Source organism: Pectinophora gossypiella, chromosome 20 (assembly GCF_024362695.1).
Source record: "Pectinophora gossypiella chromosome 20, ilPecGoss1.1, whole genome shotgun sequence".
In the NCBI taxonomy this organism is placed as follows: domain Eukaryota; kingdom Metazoa; phylum Arthropoda; class Insecta; order Lepidoptera; family Gelechiidae; genus Pectinophora; species Pectinophora gossypiella.
The window spans coordinates 5880817-5897850 of record NC_065423.1 but is presented as its reverse complement, the minus strand read 5'-3'; the positions used below and the strand labels follow the sequence as shown (position 1 = coordinate 5897850).

The window sequence follows — 17034 nt, the reverse complement described above, 5'->3', positions numbered from 1 at the left end:
CTTAATTAAGTAGTCTTCTTCTTCTACCGTGTGGGTGAGGTGGAGCACCAACCTCATCAACCCTGGCGTCAGGGTCACTATTGAGCCGCCAAAGGCCCCTGACATGGCCCATGTAACGACTACTTACTTACATCAGTAAGTAGTAACCGGGACACCGATCATCTTGCCTTCGGACAATCCGGTGATCAGCCAATAATGTCCCAACCAAACTAGGGACCACAAAGTAATTTTTGTGTTATGTCCCCACCGGGAATCGAACCCGGGACCTCCGGATCGTGAGCCCAACGCTCAACCACTGGACCACGGAGGTCGTTAAGTATTAATCAAGAGAATTAGATATGAAAATCGAACAACTAAATTCGATTTTCATGTACTTACAAGATTTTCGTAAAAAGAAACATGTTTGTATTGTTTTACTAATCAGTCTAATTCCAATTATAGTTATCTAAGTACATGCTGTAGCAGGTCATCACATATACAGGCGAGTGATGAATGGGAGTGTGAAACTTGGAACAATCAGAGATCTGTATCTCAACGTTTGGACCATAAATAAATATCTTCAAGTACTCTATTTGCATAAACGCTTCCGCATACCGAATGTCTGGAGTTATTAGTAGGTAGAAACTTTAAATTAAAGCAAAGACAAAATGTATCTAACTAAACGCGAAATTATGTACAGGTATCTTCTTTTATCGTGTGGGTTATGAGGCGGATTACCAACCTCATCAACCCTAATGGCTGGGTTATTGCACTTATAGATGCTTGCTTATACTTATATATTTTATTTTTTCGCAGCTACTTTCAATTAAATTACATTTGATTGTTTAATATTTCAGCAAAACATATTTAAGTATTTATATTTTATCTATGCAGCCTGTATGACCTGTATCCATCCACATTTTATGAGTAATACAATACAATACAAATATACTTTATTGCACACAACATACAAAACATGGACGAAAGATACAGTACATTCTGGTAATTATACTTTTTAGGTCCGTGGTCTAGTAACAGCCGCGGAGGTTAGAGCATTGGCCTCACGATCTGGAGGTTCGGATTCGATTACCACTGTCGAAAATCAGTTTGTACATCGCATGCTGAATCACCTGGTTGCCCGAAAAATTAAGATGATTCCGTGCTTCGGAAGGCACGTTAAGCCGTTGGTCCCGGGCTACTAGCCCAGATGCCTCCACCAACGGGCATTGGAGCAGTATGGTAGAGACTGCTCCATGCGTCCTCCGGTTGATTGAGGGGAGGCCTGTGCCCAGCAGTGTAACGTATATAGGCTGTTAATGTTATGTTTTATGCACTTTCTAGGTAGGTAGGTAGGTTCCCAATAATAATGAATTCTACACCGATTATGTCCATATTTTATAATACTAATTATCATCAACATTTGACTGGTCATCATAATAGTGTTTCGCAACATCTTTATAATAGTTATTCGGAAGAGTTAATGAGGAGGAAGCTATAGATCGTACTCTGATAATAGTTAATCCAATTAAAGCAGCGGCGCATGCGCGGCGGTGCGCGACGCACGCGACACTGGAATGTTTATTGCTGTTACTACATGAAATATTAAACAAATAGGTACGTGTCGAACTCGAATAATTCCACCAAAAGTTTAAAGGCTCCGTACTTAAATATTACTTGGGGGTTAAAAGGCCACATCGAAACAATTCATACATTTCATATATTAAGTAAAAAAGCAGCATTGCTATTTGACATTTGTTTGCATGGCGCAAATATCAAATTATATACGTTAGAAGTATGCATAGAATGGCCCCGCTGGACAGTTTGCTCTGCAGTAGGATCACTTTATTTCTTCGTTAATTTAGCACGGAAGTACGCATAAAATCTCTTCACGTACACTATAATGTACTTACATTAAACTATATCGTCTTCAACTAAATTAGAAGAGGTGGCCCCGCGACAGAGTCACTTAATTAATGCCATATGCAGCAAATCTACAACAAGTCACGTCGAAAAAAAATAGCGCACAGGGTTCATATTCAGGGTTGATGTCTAAATGGGGTTTTTGGGTTACTATACCAGGCAAACATATTTCACGCAGTCAAATTCAAAAGGATATAAGTACTGTTAACGGAGTCGTATTAGCCCAGTTGGTTGGTAGAACACTTGCCTTTCACTTTGAGGTCGCAGATTCGAATCCAGCACAGGCCTAAACCAATGATAGCTGAATTTGTTTTCGAATTCATATTTGGATCATAAATGATTATCACGTGCTCAGCGGTGAAGGAAAACGTCATGAGGAAACCCACATACCTGAGAAATGCATTCTTGGAAGTATGTGACCTAACCTGTATTTGGCTGGTTTTTCCTTCGGGGGTTGGAAGGTCAGACAGGCAGTCGCTTTTGTAAAAAACCGGACCTGTCAAATCTTCAGGTTAGGTAAGCGGACCCTGTGAGAAACGGGATAAGGGGATGATAAGTAATGTTAACATTATATCCTCGAATTATACTGAGACAAATAATGAGAACACAGTCTGTTCAGGAGGCATTGCCGAAAGCATTGTCTTCAGGATACGGAACCCTAAAAACGCAATTTCGGTGCTTTTTGTGAACATACAAATAGGATGCGTAAAAATGCAACGCCTTGTAGATAATAGAACGATATTCATGCAAGTTAATAGGCCATTTCTTCCGCCATATTTTTTTTTTGGTCTGTTATAATAACCCTAGTTTTTGCTTGAATGAATTATCAAGTGTTAACTAAATACATTATTGATAAAACAATAAAGTAATCGTAGCTATAAGTAGGTATATAATAATGTAGAGTTATAATATATTAAGCGAATAAAATTGGTAAAAAAAATTGGTAAGTTACAAAGGAACATAGGTTTAACAAAAAAAGGCTTGCATATATGTACTTGTATTAATTAATATACAACTACTTACCTAATCAAGCAATGCAGTAGGTACCTACCATACAATCACACGTCTCTAAATAATTTCGCTGCCAATAACATTTGTAATAACAATAAAGTTAATAGCTGTTAATACAATCAGCAAAAAATGCGTTGGTACTACGCAATAATGACTGCACGTTTGTAAACTGCTATTACAAGCAATATACAAATGTATAGACTAATATATTGAACCTGATTGACTGACTGATAACAACATTTACCACTGCTGGGTCTAGTTTTAGGCCGGGTTTCCACTGACGCGGAGATGGGCGGAGAAGAGCGGAGATGTGCGGATTTGACCAATCACAGCGTTCGAGAGAGCGAAAAACGAAGACGCTCAGGCACTCGCCCCCTCACTGTGATTGGTCGATTCCTGCACATCTCCGCTCGTCTCCGCACAGCTGTGACAGCGGCACATCGGAGACGCTATCCATTCAAAAATCTCATCCTTACCATGTGCCCGACCTACTGTGTAAGTCCGCGTTCCCACTTACTCTTTTGCAGCTTATGGCCATTTAGATTAAAGAGCCTATTACTCTACACAATCTCTCGGGGCCGGGCGACGTAATAAGAAGCAGGGAGAGCGGGCCCCGAGCACAGATTTTATACATTTCATACCAACATCCGATAGATCGTGTTCGATAGATTGTATAGTGTAATGCGGCCTTAAAGTACGACTCAGAAGTCGAGTCTAGCTCGGCGCTTGATACGAATTGGTGTGGGCGGTATTATTTTTTATTCTATGACAACGCAGCGGAATAAACGAGTTAGGGCGCGGGATTTTGTCTGCACGGTTTCATACAAAGTCAGCAATCAGCACCCCACCTACCCGCTTGTGCCGCTTTCCCGGCTACGACTAAGAGGGATGATTCGGACCATGATTCTGAGTTAATATCAAGTAGAATTTTTCGTCGCAAAATTCATGTTTTTTTTTATTTTTTTAAATTATTTTTAATTCTATACTTTTGTGGTCCACTTGATATTAACTCAGAATAATGAGCTGAATCATCCCTTTCAGTATTCGTTACGATGTCACTGATACCCCGTGCAAGTACAAGTAGGTATGGGTGTTAGTGACACCGTAACAAATACTGAGGGGGATGATTTAGACCATGATTCTGAGTTCAGAAAATGTTTGTATTTTTTTTAATTATTTTCAGTTCCATACTTATGCGACGGAAAATTCCACTTGATATCAACTCAGAATCATAGTCTGAATCATCCTTCAAAGTTTTCGTTACGATGTCACTAACACAAATGTATTATGCCGTAGGTGGTGAGAAATATCGCCGCGCCGTCTATAAGGTCGAGAAGTGTGAGTACTTAGTTCATTTTGCTCTGACTCTGACTACCTTGGCATATAGTCCTGAACTTATGGCATGTTATATTATGACATACAGACAGACACAACTCACGCCATTATTCCTCTTACGGAACAGACAGCAATACAATAACGGAAGACAGCTTGTCTTGGCATTAAAGTTGGATTACGAGCGTAAGTTTATAATAATATGTATTACATTTATAAGTAATTTATACAGACAGTCACTATCAAGACGAATACGCAGACAAAAGCTGTTAAGGCAATAAATAAGAGCAAGTGGTCGTAACTATCCTCTGTGATACAGACCCAGAGACCTACCGCGCCCACTTGTTACTGCGTACAGCCAACAACAAAACTACTTACGATGTCGAAACCTTACAGAGAAATATCAAAGGCTTTATAGCCGCAAAGCAATCAGATCAATTATTGTCTACAACAATATTGGAAACAAATCTTATCGAATTATCATCTTTACCATTATTTCGGGTCCCTTAAATGTTGTGAACCCATTTTGAGATCTGTAGCAGTTGTAAATGTATTACAAGTTTTAGTGTATTTAATACAAAAAATATGTCGGTAAATTGTGCTAAATGTCTTCCACTTATCACAGGGCCACCAAAACGCACTCAATGTTTAAGATTCCCAATTTCAGAATCTACCATGAAATTGTGACCGGGCCGCATAATGAAGTAATCTGTACCTATAGGTAGATAGGTAGGTGGACTACGAGTATAGTCATTTGTATAAAAAGTTGACGGCCTCCCTGGTCCAGTGGTTGAGCGTTGTGTTCACGATCCAGATGTCCCAGGTTCGAATCCCGGTGGGGATATATATATTTCACTTTGGGATCCCTAGTTTGGTTAGGACATTGCAGGCTGATCACCTGTATGTCCGAAAGTAAGATGATCTGTGCTTCGAAAGGCACGTTAAGCCGTTGGTCCCGGTTACTACTTACTAATGTAAGTACGTAGTCGTTACATGAGTCACGTCAGAGGCCTTTAGCGGCTCAATAATAACCCTAACACCAGGGTTGATGAGGATGATAATCCACCTCACAACCCACACGAGAGAAGAAGATAAAAAGTTGAACGGTACTTAAATAGCTTTCACGTTAGGTTAGCGAACCTATAATATAACAGTGAATTGAAAGGTATTTTAGTTGGCCAGTCTGAAATAACTATGTATTTAATGTATTACTTTATAGTTTAACATTTGTGTATAAACCATTACTCGGTCCTCTATCAATGTGGCTTTGTTCTAGTTATTAGCTAACGATAGTTGCTATGTTACGTAACGACTTTCCTTCTCTGCTGATACTGAATCATTTTTTAATTTATAATTCGCAATACGTACAAGGTAAGTAGATCACGAGAGACCATAGGTATTTCTCCCAGAGAAGAGAGACCACAACATGAAATATATTTTATTCGGTTATCATAGAAGAAGGGTATGCACGGTCAAAGATGGAAAGGATACTTAGTTATCTACCTATCACCGTATGTACGAGTATGTTAGGGTTATAATACCAGAGAATACCATAAGTGAGTTTGATAATGGGTACCATCATATCTGATAATAGGTAGCATTATTCCGTTTTCACAGGGTCAGCTTACCTAACCTGAAGATTTGACAGGCCTGGTTTTTTTTACAGAAGTAACTGCCTGTCTGACCTTCCAACGCGCACATAACACGTTTCCAGCCCAATACAAGTTAGGTAACTCCGAAATGCATTTCTCGGGAATGTTGGTTTCCACACGATGTTTTCCTTCACCGCTGAGCACGTGATAATGATTTATGATCCAAACATGAATTCAAAAACAAATTCGACAATCATTGGTTTAGCCTGTGCTGGATTCGAACTTCAGACCGCAAAGTGAGAGGCAAGCGTTCTACCAACTGGGCTACCACGGCTTTGATAATAGGTACCATTTGCTTTTATTTACGTGCCTCCATTATTTTTATCATCTCACTTAAGTTCCTAAGTATATTTTATTTATGGAATGAGGAAAAAGATATTGAAATTAAAATACAAAATAGTAAGAAGAATTTGACTCATCATTGGCATGTATATATCGCCTAATGAAGGAATCAAACTCAACATTGTAAAGTACATCTATATACTTATAATAAATCTGTAGAGGTCAATTCTGTACATTAAATATATTTTCAAAATAACTATCAGGGGGTGATTAGTGATCGATACTGATGCCAAAAATGCAATCAGTAAAATTTTTGTCTGTCTGTCTGTCTGTCTGTATGTTCCTTATAGAAACAAAAACTACTGAACGGATTTTAATGAAACTTGGTACAATTATTCTTCATACTCCTGGGCAGGTTATAGTATACTTTTCATCACGCTACAATCAATAGGAGCTGAGTAGTGAAGGGAAATTTTGGGAAAACGGGAAAAGTTACTCCATTTTTTAAGCTTCCGTCGCGTGAGCAGCCTTGATGGTTAAAGTTACATAGAAATCATGTATGACGGAAATATCTAAATATATAAAAGGAGAAACTGACTGACTAAATGACTGACATATCAACGCACAGCCTAAACGGCTAAACGTAGGCATTTGAAATTAGGAAGGGACGTAGCTTAGGTACCGTAGAGGTGCACTAAGAAAGGAATTCCCGAAATTCCCACGGGAACAGGAATTAGCGGGAAAACCCTTTTGTACAAAAATTCTAAACCGCTTAAGTAGACGCATGAAATTTGGCATGCAGGTACCATAGTTAACTTAAAGCTTAGTTGCAACTGGATATTGCAAAATTCCCACGGGAACGGGAGTTAGCGGGAAAAAACATTTGTATGATAAAATCTAAACCGCGTAAGATAGATGTTTTCAATCTAGCATGCATGCTACGAATAAAAGCATGCATGCATACCTTAGTAAATATAAATTTTAGTTATGGCTGTATTTTGAAAAATGGGAATTGGCGGGTAAAAAAAAATTGTATGAAAAAATCTAAACTGCATAAGTTAGAAGCTTGAAATTTGACATGCATATATTATATACCTTAGTGAATGCAAAGTTAAAAATTTCCCTGGGAACGGGAAGCGAGTTAGAGGCTTGAAATTTATAGCTCGCGGTAGTGGCAACCAAGAAACGTCGCGGCCGCGGCGGCGTTTGTGGGGCGGCGACAGCGGTGGCGAGGCGCGGAGCCCCGGGGAGCAGATACCCGAGTGAGCAACCGGAACGCGGCAGACGCGTGAGGGCAGACGTCGTCGATGGTCGTGTCAAATATTAAATTTTGCGGGCGAACTTTTCACTATTCTTGGATGGTTCAAATCTTTCGTAGGTAGTTTTCTGTTGAATTTTCCAGGCGGACGTTTCACGGCGTATTTCTGTTGTAATTTTTAAATTTTGTTGAAATTTTCGAAACTGATCGTATTTTCCTAAAATATCAAACCAAATCACAAACTAATAATCTAGAAATTAATAACAATTCATTATTTAACTGAGCTACTTATACTGTAACCTCATTTAAAAATAATAAAATTAAGCATTTTTAACATTTCTCCCACACACACAAAGATCTTTTCTTTTATAACACGCCACGCGGACGGAGTCGCGGGCTAAAGCTAGTTCAAAATAATTTACTGTAAATAACTGCAGTTATATCTGTTATATTGTTGAAGTAAAGCAACTTTCGCAGAGGCCGGTCATAGGATGGGTGACCACAAAAAAAATGTTTTCATCTCGAGCTCCTCCGTGCTTCGGAAGGCACGTTAAGCCGTTGGTCCCGGCTGCATTAGCAGTCGTTAATAACCATCAATCCGCACTAGGCCCGCGTGATGGTTTAAGGCCCGATCTCCCTATCCATCCATAGGGAAGGCCCGTGCCCCAGCAGTGGGGACGTTAATGGGCTGATGATGATGATATCTGTGAACGCTATTGCTAACAAGAATTACAAGAAGTATGAAAAATTACGGCCATAATACGCGATATTGAGGAACGCCTAGCTATTTCTTGCTTTTAAATGAACATTACGCTGTTGTACTTTTGTTACAAATGAGCTTTAGCTGAAAGTTAAAGAACCGATAACCCGAGGCCAAAATTTCGGGCATAAATACTTAACCTAATAAATACTGACGAAGCCTGTGGTGGATTTAGGTACATTCTGTTAATTTTTATCTCTTTATTGCAATAAATTAATTAACAATGTAAAAGATCTAATAAATGAAAATAAAATATTTATTTTACAAATGTCGCGACCAAAATCTTACAATGTCCCTGCTACCAATGACATACTTACCTACCACAAGCTACTTAATAGGTGTTTTTGTTCATTCTGCACATAATAAGGGCCGTATCTTTCGAGGACACCATCATCAGGTTGCGGCATCAACTAAACGTATGCAGTTGTATAAAGGGTAAGTACCTAGTGAGATAGGGCCCTTAGTCCACGAAGTTATCACATCCTGTCTAACGAGACTAGGTGTAGCGAATGCTAGCTTCTAAACGTTTTTTTGGATTCTGCTCCGCACCACCCAAAATCCACCACCCTAATAGGCGCGCTTAGGGACGGTACTGAAAAGTGTCGACGCCCGACAGACGCGGCCAATCAGCTCAAACAAACTCAGGGCTCCGATATCAACCCCGTCGGCGTGGTCGACGATTTCCCTCATTTAGCTTGTTTTATGTAAAACTGTAAAATAAATAAATAATAATAATAATCTCTATTGACCCCTAGGGTCGATTAATTCTTTCCAAATATAAATCTCTCAGGCGATACCCTGAGCCGAGGTTCGCGCCCAACGGGACACCCTCAGGCGTGTTGTCTTAAATTTCATACCGTATGAAAACCCTCAGCGCTCCCCATTTGTCCGGCCAAGTAACTAATGCTATCCCAATTAAAGTAACCTTATCCACTTAAATTTTCAACCAACAAGGTGCAATTACTTAAGTAGGCTATGAACTTCTTTATAGCCATAAATGTATATACTTGTCAGTTTCCCTAAAGACTTTAATACCAACCCGATATACTTACTTAGAACTAATTATTTCTGCCTACGTTTAGCATACCTTAGCAACCTGACTGCGGGAGTAAAAGTTATAGCTAGATCTTTGCATCAATCACTACTCCTGTTTTACATATCGCGACATTTAGACCTAAGTGAGTGAATAAGTAATTTGTTGGGTTGGGATTACGGAATCTCGAATAGGAAGGAATAAGGAACAATATCTTCGCCTTATACTGAATACCACACATACTTATAAAAGAATATTTTTGAAAAATGACATTCTAATACGATTTTTTTTTATAAAGTACTTAGGTATTATATTACTGTCATGGTTTCCTCTCTTCCATAGTAATGTATGTCTATATTTACGTACTTATTTATATATTATTATAATCATTATTTATTGTCTTCTATGTATTGTTTTTAATATAGTTTATCTAGTTATACTTATATTTTTCAACTTATTACTTTTATTATTTTCTGTCTATCCCGCTACGCTTTTTATTAAATTAAAACCACCAATATAAGACTTTCTAATAATATGACTGCCTAAATTAATATTAGGTTAGGATATGCTGGTTACATAACAGTACAATAGTTGTACTGTTTATTATCTGCCAAGCAGTATTATTTCAAACTCTCCGCAGGGCTTCCCTGATGTAGGTGAAGTTTGACTAGTAAGGAGGGAGTCTTAATTACTCATGTGGCTCATACTCATAATATAGGCTGACGCAAACAGCAGGTACCTAATACGTAAGTAGGTACATAAATAGTATAAAGTAGGTAGTATGTAAGTATATAGGCTTTAGACAATAGACACTTACCAAACTTGGTGTAAACTTACCTTTTCCACAATTTATGCTTATAAGTACAATGGTATATTTTCGAATGCATTTGCTTTTTTTATGTCGCTCGTTGTTTATTTTTATATAACGAGTTCTGGTAATTCATTAGTTTTTTGCGGTATCAGCGCGGTAATGTGTAGAGCGCTATGGACACATTTACCTTCGAAAAAACGTTTAGAAGCTAATTTGAGTCATTGGGCAATGGTTGGGAGACCTATGTCAGTGTGTAAATTTTGACTACGATAAAACCCTGGGGCTTCCCGTGGCTTTTTGCACGAAACAATTTTGTACTACCTGTGCGGGCGAAGGAGACTCGCGGACGGATGGAAGTCTTGTAGAGTTTTGACCATAATTCGCTTCTTAGGAATGTTGTTGGTCGCATTTACTTCGTATGTACCTAATTTCGCGGATCAATGTGAGCTACGGCAGGTAGGTATGTACACCGCCACCACCTCGCGCTTCATTGTGCGGCGTCGTGTGTTAAGTTAAACGCCGTATCAACCCCTCGCCTCAACGCTCAACCACTGGACCACGGAGGTCGTTACCTACCTACTAGTAATATGTAGACATACTTAGTGGACAAATACCACCTGACGGGTAACATAACCACCGTTTCATTTATTTCTAGCTATTTCTATCCAACGCCATAAATTCAAATTCAAAAATATCTTTATTCAGTTGGTAACATAGTTACACTTTGAATCGTCAATTTTTTACATAACGAACGTCTCATCCGCCTAAAACTACTGCAGCTTCTCACAATCTGTATAGCCGGGGAAAAGAAGCTGCAAGAAAAACCTCGGCACAGGGCCCTAGACGTTCTTTAAAAAAATAAAAATGTAGTAGATACTATTGTTTCAAACTTTGCTTCCTTAAACCAAACATGAACAGATCTAGTAGTTTCCTGATACGTACCCTAATAATTCAATATGTTTAATTAACTTTTCGGCAAGTCGCGCTTTATGGCATATGACTAGTTGCGTGGCGCGTGTTACCCCACAATAAATTACTAAACGCCCGTTGTCTGTGGTCTGTAACCTCGATTCAGATCAATTGAGATATTGGGCCAAGCACGCGGCTCAGGGCGTGGTGTGCCGTGTACCCAGAACTGTTGCCAATGCTATCGACAGTTTGAAAATGTAGCATGCTGTACATTGAACGCTACACCGCGTCCTAAGTAACTTATAGACGTAAGTGTCAAAAAAAAAAACTATGCCTAAAGCTTCTCTGTATTTCCCTGTGGCTATATCGTCGTCGGTGTATATTTCCCTGAGTTTAGAAACTCAGGCTCTGACCGAACGACGGGATCCAGCACCATAGAGCCATCCAATCAGCTCACCACAGCAAACACTTCAGCGGCTTCCCGATACGATATCCGCCGGAGTGGTCGATATTTCCCTCATTCAACACTTGCTGATATCAGGCCGCTGTGGGCAGGAGTAAGGCCGGGTTTCCACTGACGCGGAGATGGGCGGAGAAGAGCGGAGATATGCGGATTTGACCAATCACAGCGTTCGAGATAGAGCGAAAAACGAAGACGCTCTGTCACTCTCTCCCTCACGGTGATTGGTCGATTCCTGCACATCTCCGCTCATCTCCGCACAGCTCCGCGTCAATGGAAACGCAGCCTTCAGAGCTGGGAACTTGAACGGGAACGGGAATCACTGTCGCCGATTGTTCATAAATTACTTGGTTAAACAAATATTAGTTTCATAACAGATGGGTACGCATATGTACCTACCTACTACATGTAATTTTAATGCTTCAACAAAGACGTACAACATCAGTCGACGCCCAGTATTTCTTGGTACAGACAAGCACACTAGGTTTAAGGCAATTTGTCTTAATCTCGATATTTCATATTCAAACGTAAACTACTAACTTGCTATGCTGTATAAGACTTATTAAGAAACTAAGAAGTACCTACCGATGTAGGTACTTATATTAGGGGTTAAACTGGCCACATCGAAGCAATTCATCTAACAAAGCAATATTGCAATTTGACATTTGCGCATATAAAAGTAAGTGCGCAATGCAAATAACTGTCAAATAGCAATATTGCTTTCTTAGATGAATTGCTTCGATGTAGCCATTTTAACCCCCCTGGATGTTTTAAATAAGGATCAACTGAAGAGTAAGTACTCTAAACCGGCGAGCGTGCATGAAGTCTTGGATGAGAGTAGAAGAAGGGAAAGTGATGGGTCAGGATCGCAGTAAGTGGAATTCCGTGTTCTCTGCCCACCCCTACCCAACCAACGGGAAATAGGCATGATCTTATGTAACATAAATAGCCTGGCCAATACCAGAAGGGGGTGAGGAAACTCTATGACTTCACCATGCTGCTGCTCCATTGCGGGGTGGATCTGCTCGTAAAGATAGGTAGATATTGATAATATATAGTCGTGTTCCAATTTCAAGAAATTGCACCTATTAAATATTCTCTCCCTGCCTATATTAATGTAATAAAACAAAACCATATTTATATCACTTAAGGTAAGCTGTAGGCAAGTAAGGTGACCTTACGAAATAAGGAACTTGTATTAAGTAAGTAACAGAAAGTTTTCATTCGCTATCTCTACCTATATCTCAATTGAAATAATAATCCGCCGTCATTGAGCCAGAGGGGCTTATTGAATAAACCTGTAATCCGAATTATTCGACCTATAAACAAATTGCTCCATATTTTGACCTTTTGAACCGCACCCAACACCGTTAAGATAGGCACTCAGTGGTTATATTATAAACCATACTAAACGATAAACCACAAACTTAATTTTGAACAGTAATGATCATAACGATTGTCGAAATTCAAGTTTAAATAAAATGGCAACAATTGTGAACTATTTAACGTGAATTATATAAGCAACTCACATTTATTAATAAACCTCCAACGTAAATCACGTCATCGTCTCTATCGACCGAGTTGGGCAGAGCCTTAACTACTCAAGTCACATTTTGCGACCACCCTTATTACTAAAGTTCTAAGGGGTCTATTCCACTATGGGTGATATCACCCAGGTGACCATCGGCGACAGTTTAGTGCCCTTTGGTCACCCGCGAAAATGATCACCTGGGTGATCATAGGCGACTCCAATTCAAATTATTATTTCGGTATCCTAAAATCTCCGGAACATTAATGGGTAGGTAAGTACCTAATATTTTTGTGGTGTTAGGTTACCTATAAATCCAATATAGAGGTCTCACTTCACGGGAAAATAAGCAAATTATAACAATCATTATTATCATAGTAATAAGTAGTAAAATATCCTGCCAAGATCAATTCTTAAGTAGGTGGGGGCGGAAAGTGGAAGTTTAATGAGTATCGTATCCATGGCAACGGGCCGCGTCCGCATTTTTTTGTAAACTGGTGCATACCTACAAACTTAACAAACACTAAAATTCCTGTCCCCAACACGAACGGCATGTGTGCACTGAACTTTAGTTTATTAAATAGGAATCTACAGACAGCTGAACATTTGCTTTGTAACCATTCACGTTTCTGCCAATCAAAAACAAAATGATCTATTTCTATGCAAAATATTATCAATTGTACCATAATAATTCAGGCCGTTGATTTTCAATTAAATTTCAAATGAATATTAACTGGGTTTTATTAATATATTTTGTCTTTTACTGGCGAAATGTGTTGCATGCCTTATGATCGATGAATTGATAAATTTATAACCCTATAAAATGTGATCTACATCGATTTGTCTTGTCTTAATAACCCGAGAGCGTGGGTGACCATTCAATAACAACCATAATAAGTAAGTACTGGTCTCAGAACAATAACTAAAGCATAGAAGGAAGGCTAAAATAGCAACAGAACTCTATAATTCTGCTCTACTTTATCTTACGGAACTGGCGTAATGTTAGACAAAGACGCATATACAAAAATTGTTTCGTAATTTCGTAGGTTGTCACAGGTTTTTCATTGCCTAGTGTTGGGTTTCACTTTAGTAATATGTCGATAAAATTTAATTTACTTACAATTAATGTCGATATTTTTTTTTTCAAGATTTCTTTTTGTAGGATGCAATTATCTTCTTCTTGATGAAAGGAGACTCTGTCTCTGATAGGTAAGTATCTAACCATTTTTGGATTATATTGTCTGGTTTATATTAGTTTGGAGCTGCAGCTCACATTCAGGAAGGAAAGAAAATAGCCAACTGTTATCGTTTCATCGGTAAGTATTTTGTAATATTCGAATTTATTTATGATGTCATCCGCCGTGCACTGGTGTCGATCGACGTGCCGTGCAAATTGGAACCGCCGCCGCCGGGTCTAAGCCGCACAGACGGTAAGAGGCCCGATGGGGTCACGCCATAGACATAGAAAAGAGTATGGACTGGAAATACCTACAGAAAAAACGTGCCACTCTGTAAACATAAAATGGCGGTCTTTACTAGGGCTACAAGCTGTTTCAATACTAGGATTACCATACTCGTACCTACTAGATATAGCATTATACTTAAAAAAATACGGCATACAAGTATTCATAAGAGAACAGAAAGGGAAAGTAAAAGGTAGGTAGGTGGTGTACTGTATCTTTCGTGTAAAACTTGTAAGTATTGTATGTTGTGTGCAATAAAGTATATTTGTATTTGTAAAGGAAGGTTTAGTCAAGATTTATCTAAGTCGCTTACACAAATCTATAACATTCATTACATTCTTTATTGGGCGCAGTTCGTATCAACCTGGAGTGTTGGAGTAGGAGTAAATAAGAACACGAGGTAAAATGAAATATAAATTAGATCGTAAATCTGTTCATTTTCATTAGCAAGTATTTATTTCACACGTTATTAATTATGTACATTATATTTACAATAAATACAAATTTATTAATTTCTAAACAGCTTAGAAATTAGAAACTGTCTTTGTGACACCCTGTCACAATGTTTTTTTTTTTTCATTAAGTCGTTTGATCTTGAGGCGGGACTTGTTCAGCTTTTCTTTTAAATTTTTCATCTCGTCTTCTTGAACTGACTGAAATAAAGTTTAATAATAATGTTAAAATAGTATATGTACAAAATAATCTATAAAAATAAAAGTAAAATATATCTAAGTGCATTGTGCAGCTGGTTGAATTATACACTCTATATATGTATATCATGTTAAAAATATAAAAAAAGAAAATTATTTGATATACCTTTTCATGTAAATCCAGTCGACACTTTTGGATTTAATATCTGAAATCAAAGATAATAATAATTTACTTATATAAAACGTGTACAACTCATAATTGTTTAGACATAAAACAACTACAGACTTAGTATATACTAAGTTTATTAAGTACATAATAATATGTAGTTGAATGATAGATAGTATAAACGTGTTGTGATAACATGATACAAATATCTTATCTATCTATCCAGCAGTGAGATGATGCAGGCTAGGCTGAAATTTAAATTTAAACACCATTTCATCTGTCTGATCTATAATGTTCAATGTAGGAATAGCATCGTCTCGAAGACGCCTCCACTTTGAATTAGGAACACACATAAATGAATCCGCAGTAAAATGTTTCGAGCAAATACGGCTGTACTTATTTGGAATCCAATTTCGTCTATTAATGCGAATTATCCATTCTTTCTCTTTGTTATCGTCTACAGGAAATCTAAAAATTAAAAGTATCGATAATTTTAGTACATCACTATGGACAATCAACATAACCTCAAATCAATTCCGTATTCATCGATGAAACGTATAATATAATGGATATCTCAAATATTTTATGCTACAAATCTATTCAGCAAAACATATTACTTTCCTAAAATTGTTCAGCAGTTCACATTTCACTAGAAAATTACAAAAAACTTACCGATGAAACGACAGAAGTTGTTGGCTATTTTCTTTTCTTCCTGAATGTGAGCTGCAGCCCCATACCACACAAGACATAATGTCACACAGTCGAGACACTCAATTATTTGATATAAATAAAAGTTTCTTTCCATTTATTTGGAAAAATATTGTTAAATTATCACTTAAAACAATCTGAACACAAGACACTCGTAAACACAGTTGACGCGACCGTGTCAAATAGTTCGGTAAATATAAGTAAAATCTTCTTATGTATGTTACTATGTATTTGGCCGAGTTAAAATGAGTCCAATAGGTCCAAATGACATTTCATGTTGTGACAACCTCGGAAAAAATGAAGCAAAGAGCGAATCATTTGTCCTTTTCTCACTCATAGTTTGTGTCGTAAGCTAGAAGAGAGCCGGTTTATAGTTTCTGAATTCTTATTTTAGCCTTCCTTCTATGCTTTAGTTATTGTTCTGAGGTACTGGTAATGTCCGGGCGACCGGGCGATACAGCCACACCCAGAAGCGACGCATCTAGGGTCTGCGGGCCACAAGGCCATACTTGTGGTGGAGAGGGCATTTTTAGGACAGTATTAATCCCTGTTTTTGTTTTCAATCGAACTACTTTGAACTATTTCGAGGAGCTCGGTGACGCAGCGGTAAACGCGCTCGGTCTGCGATTGTTGAAGTTGAGCAACTTTCGCAAAAGTTTTCATCTCGAGCTCCTCCGTGCTTCGGAAGGCACGTTAAGCCGTTGGTCCCGGGTGCATTAGCAGTCGTTAATAACCACCAATCCGCACTGGGCCCGCGTGGTGGTTTAAGGAACGATCTCTCTATCCATCCATAGGGAAGGCCCGTGCCCCAGCAGTGGGGACGTTAATGGGCTGGTGATGATGATGATGACTTTGAACTACTATTTTCAGCACATTTTGGTAGAAACTTCAGTTCCCCCTTTTCCGTTTAAATATACCTACCCACTGGCATGACTACTTTGTAGTGGAGGGAGGCCCCTAGGCCTATGCATGAATGCGGCGCTGCTGATACCCCAGCTCAGTATCATACGCTGATAGATGACACCCTGGTATTTGTTTCAGACCCTGTGCCTGGACCAGACAATCAATGAATAACTTCATTTCTAAAAATATCCTCTGTGAAAGTTATGCAT

At 38.5% G+C, this 17034-nt stretch overlaps 1 long non-coding RNA gene across 1 annotated transcript; it reads right to left on the bottom strand.

Annotated features, from left to right (window-relative positions):
* Positions 1 to 14553: 14553 nt before the first annotated feature.
* Positions 14554 to 16122, bottom strand: LOC126376093 (uncharacterized). The gene is made up of 3 exons (XR_007567685.1): positions 15887 to 16122; positions 15215 to 15254; positions 14554 to 15051 (listed from the first exon to the last, which is right to left on the bottom strand). It is a non-coding gene; the product is annotated as an uncharacterized LOC126376093 (long non-coding RNA).
* Between the last annotated feature and the right edge of the window lie 912 nt (positions 16123 to 17034).